Here is a 5,219-nt window from a genome sequence, read left to right on the forward strand (position 1 = left end):
ATATGTTTGTTATTGCAGGTGATTTTTAAAAAAAATTTTTAGGAAGGTGGGGGGATACAGTCAGACCTAGATACAGGGCAGACGGGACCGGCAGTTTTTCCCTGTTATAAGCGAGTCCTTTTATAAACTGTAACTCTGTAATATCTGTTACATGAGCAATAACTGTGTTTGGTTCACTATTGTTAATTGCAGTAGTTATGTCTCCTTGTTTGGGTGTACAGTATTAATTTAGCACTCTTCAGGATGAGTAATTCATGTTCAGTAGTGTCAGATATATACAATGTACATCCAACATGGTCGGTTGCTGATTTCAGTGTGCGCTTGTTGTGCTGGACTATCCGCGAGTATCTTAAATTATTAAGAGGCATCACATAAACGTTATCAAGGAAAACTACCAGTACCATTGCACCTTCAGTTTACATGTACTTTATTTTCGATTACCGCAGATCCTTTTCCAGTGGGCCGTTTTGCTGACTCTGAGACGGAATCAATCAGTGACCCCAACATAGTGTGTTTGAAAGTTTGTGCTCAGGCAAGCGATCATACAAACAGGCGATATGTCTTGGTTGAAACAAATTTTATCAATATGACGGATCGAAAACAAGTTCATTCGCTGCAAGATCACTGTTATATCCGAGTCTGTTGTAGTAGCAAGGTTCATATTACTTACACTTTTAAAGAGAAAAACAAAACGGAGATTTATCATCCAAATTCCTGTAATAACATAGGCTGTTATAAACGGAAAGGACTGTATATGTTACAAGACGATTAAATGAGATTTGTGTTGATAGTCCTTTGCTATTTGTTGACTTCAGTTGTTAATACATGTAGTTTAGTTTGCTTTCCGTTGCATCTTCTATTGAAGAGGGGAATGGATGTTCGTGAGTTTTTTTCTTTAATTGTATTTTTTTCTGGTTGCTTGTATTCTGTTGCTTCTTTCCTCTTTTAGCGAACGTAGAGGGATGTGCAAAAAAGAGCTTACTTCTTCCTTCGGAAATATGTTTGGCAATATATTTTTTGACTATAATATAATAATAATAATATATTTTTACAGCTTTATTTAAAAACCTATTAAAAGGTCAAAATGTCATCAAGTGGAATCTGCGACTCTCGTCCCGCGCCTTGCTTTCAGCCGCTCTTCCCGTGTGACAGAGAAACGAAATGCTGTAGTTATCCTTGAACCTTTACCTACTATTCAGTCAAGTCAGTCACCCGAAAATACAGTTCGCTGTCTTTTATTCCTGAAAAAAAAAAACACTTAAAAAAAAATTAGGTTGTTTTTTTGTTGGGGGTTTTTTTTCCAGATGTATGTACAGCCAAAGGAAGGACCTGAAGAGGTCATACGCCTTCTAAAAAAATATACGTCAGTTACGATGAGCCATATTTGAATGGTGAAAGAACTTTTTAAAAGCCTAAATTGCTGACCGTGTGACACACGCGTAGTATTTCGCACTGAGCAACCCCACGATCCACTGGCCGATATCTTTTCAGCAACTGCAAGTATAAATAAATTTACTGAGAGGCCTACTTATTACAAATTGGCAACCAAATATAAAAAAAAGCTTTTCAGCCAAGGAGGTTTGTTCTGATGTCCTTGTTTCCAGCGCAGAAAAGTGAAGAAGAAAATAGGTACTCTTTAAAGATCTCATACAACCATTGATGTACACTATAGGTTTAAAAAGGGGTAACTCTGTGCATACAACTCAGACAATGGAGGGGGGGGGGGGGGGGCGAGAAGAGATACTTTTGTATTTTATACTGTAAAAAAGCTCTGAAGAATTTATGGAAAGCAAAGTATGAGAGTTAATTACTGAAAGTGACGTCTCTAAACTTGTTTTAAGATTTCATGGCGTCCCATGATGCAAAGTTAATGGAGCAAGGCCCCCAAGCGGCGATATACTAGTTACCTACGTACTATTCTGAGACTGTTTTGAACACCCCATCTTCCCACAACAAGTAAACACGGTAATATGTAAGAAAACTCGCACCTTATGGCACTCAAAACAGTACTCTGAACAGGGTGGCTTTTTATTACAAATAGAAATATAAAAAAGCAGCGGATTGAAAAGCATAACTGGACTGAAGGAGAAATGAGGGCACCTCGGTCGAATGAATAGTCACTGTGAGAAAACAACCAATACACCTGCTGTGTTGGCATCTTAAGTAGGGCGTGCCGAGTCACGAAACAAGAAAAATAAACAACCAACAAAAAAAAAAAAAACGTCAGGTTAGTCTACCCGTATTATGGACTCTTGACACAATGTATCTCCTTGGTCCAAGGAGCTTAGAACTAATGGAGCCTCCTCTCTCTCTCTCTCTCTTCGCGGCGCCGCGAGCAGTACGCCGCGTTGGGGATCAAATATGGCCACCGAGTGTGGGCTAAGAGGGGGGGGGCGGGCCTTGGGAAGGGACGAAGGAAAATGGGAAGAATTAAATAAGAGAGAGAGAGAGAGAGAGAGAGAGAGAGAGAGAGAGAGAGAGAGAGAGATTGTGATCAACTGACAGGCTGACGGATAATGACAGGGAGAAAAAAATTATGTGTGCGATACGGACTGTTCAATTCTTTAAGAGTTGTATGTTATAATCTAGTTTAAAAATCAAAAAGATGTGTAAAATAAGAAGAAAACTTTTCCGAGTAACATAAAATTATCAAACATACCAAATTAACAAGATAATCTTTCAAGATGCTAAAATATATAATTATAAGAAATGGATGAAAATATACTTTTAAACTGAATTTAAGATATATATAATGATTGCATGATTCTAGGCGTGTGCCATAACTAACTTTATGTGTAAGGAATAGCGGACACAAAAGAGGGTCGATGTTTGCTTTATATAATTTTTTTGCTAACAGTATGTCTTGGTCTATAAATAATATTATTGATTACAATAATTTTGTTTCTTGGTTTTCACAAAGTGGAGCGCACAATGATTTCAAATATTCCCCCCAAAAAAGAGATAACAGCACCCTTGGAAGTGTGATCGCATGCATGAGCGTGGATAACCTTTGAAGGGTTTTTTTTTCTTCAGTAAAGTATGATATGGAGAGCAGCGTTTTTAGTCCCTTATTACACTCCAGAGGGGAATAATTTATCTTAGTGATGACTCTTGTGTAGTAAAATTTGTTGTTGCTTTGTTTGGTTTATTTTTTAACAGCAGAATCTTAAATGAACCGGAATTATTGATTGTGGGATCTTAGGTGAAGACTACAACAATAGAATTAAACCGAGTATAGTTCTATCTAACAAGACTCAAACTCTTGTCCACCCCACCCTACCTTCTCCCCTCATCTGATATGGTTTGGTGTTTCTTTAACATAGAAAATATTCATCATTATTGTTGTTGAATATTGATTTCATGTTCTAATGGAGCCTCTAGATATCTACATTTAGACTACAGTAGCATCTAATGTGCACACACAAAGGAAAGCAATATCTTTAATTAAATTGTATAATATGTATATATACATACACACACATAATATATATATACTCATAATAATTATATATTTATGAATAAGAATACTTTTTAAAAAATTGAGTATCTCAGTCTTTCTACTGGGGTGTTGTATCCCTTTCAGCCTGGGTTGGCTTTGGCATGTAGCGCCGGGGCCAGCCTCTTATGAATTAATGATTTAAATTGTGTTGCTAGGGGCATAGAAATACTTTCATTCAAATTTTTTAAAAGGGAAACAACTTAACTGTGAAAACTTCGGTCCACTGAAGCATCATATCGGTTCTTACACTTAAATACAACACAGGTGCAAGGCATTTTTACTAATTGACTTGCCTAATCTGAAGGACTTCGGAATAAAACCTTCTTTCTTTATTTATCTAGATTTCAGTGCCTTAATCGGGCAATCGCGCAGCGCAGGTAGCCCACGGTTCCGCCGCGAGAGAGGGCTCCTATCAGGCGTGCGGTGCCGCCCACAGAGCATCCTCCATTACTTTTAATCTCCTTGCCTTGGTCCTATATATAAGTAGGAGCGTTTAAGGGAAGTGGTTGAATACGAAGACCAGACATAGCCAGTAAATCTCTTTACGAGCACAAGTCTTATAAAAATAATTTCAGGGCTTTTAGTCTGAAATCTGAGAAAACGGTTCGTTGTTTTGTTTTATACCATTTTCTTCTTGAAGTAACCATAACTTTTCTACTTATTAATCAGGATTTTAATAATTATTATTTTATTAATGATTTCACCTATGACTTTAAATCTAGGTTAAATAGAGGAGATATTAAAGGTAGACCTATAAAAAATATTTTTGTTGGTTTATTTGTTTGTTGGATTTTTTTATTTGCCGTTACAACTAAGTTCTTATCATTCGTGTAAATGTACACATGTAATAATCACTTGTAGTAAAGGAAGAAGAAGCAGCAACCACAATGCTGAAATCAACACAGCTGACTCTCATAGTCGCAGTTCCTGGATAAAGATACAGCTGTAACTTTTCAGACTTTCCCTCTATACGTAGTTATATGTGCCTCTTTGTGACATCATCATCATTGCCTTTCTCACCCTGCACCAGGGTATAGGCCACGGACAAACACTTTCCACCTTTCTCTATCCTGGGATAGCCTCTTGATGTTATTCCATGTCTTCCCACTTTTCTGTTCTTCAATTTCTGTGATTCTCCTCCAGTTCCACGCAGTCTTCCCCTTGATCTCTATTCTCTTACCCTGTGGATTCCAATCCAACACTTTCTTTGTTATGCGGCTGTCTGCCTTTGAGACAAACACAAGAATATAAAGAAACAGAGCAGTGACTTTTTTTCTAGTATTATTTAAAGTAGCAACATGTGGGCACATGCACAGCAAAACAACAGTCTGTCTAAATAAGCCCATGTAATGTGAAACGTTATAAACAGCGTCAGTCTCTAACTGTACGACAAAGAGTAATAAGCCAGGCGGCATTATATTCTCTGTCTCGACCTCGCATAATCACGGTTACCGAACCGGAAAAGTTCGTTCACATGTGCCTGGGTCAAGTCAAGGCCATGTCCACCGCATGTGTGTGTATCCTCGTCCCAGGGAAAAGAATCGGGAAAACGCGAAGTGACATAATCTTCACTCCGACTAAGGCAAAACATACGAAGGCATTATAATGATATACATTACCAATGATAGTACATAACAAGATGGGCCACTTCTCTCTTTGAGCCAATTAAAAAAGTGTCCTCCAAATTTGGTGGCGCCCTCTTCACAAAAGCGCACTCTTT

The 5,219-nt window shown here is 37.8% G+C and overlaps 1 long non-coding RNA gene across 1 annotated transcript in view; it reads left to right on the forward strand.

Annotated features, from left to right (window-relative positions):
• Window positions 1-4,001: 4,001 nt before the first annotated feature.
• LOC101852684 overlaps window positions 4,002-5,219 on the forward strand; it is a 7,349-nt gene continuing 6,131 nt past the window's right edge. The window contains exon 1 of the long non-coding RNA XR_001184759.2: window positions 4,002-4,102. This is a non-coding gene — a long non-coding RNA (uncharacterized LOC101852684). The remainder of the gene's footprint in view (window positions 4,103-5,219) is intronic.

This window comes from Aplysia californica, unplaced genomic scaffold (assembly GCF_000002075.1).
Source record: "Aplysia californica isolate F4 #8 unplaced genomic scaffold, AplCal3.0 scaffold00129, whole genome shotgun sequence".
NCBI classification, from domain to species: Eukaryota; Metazoa; Mollusca; class Gastropoda; order Aplysiida; family Aplysiidae; genus Aplysia; species Aplysia californica.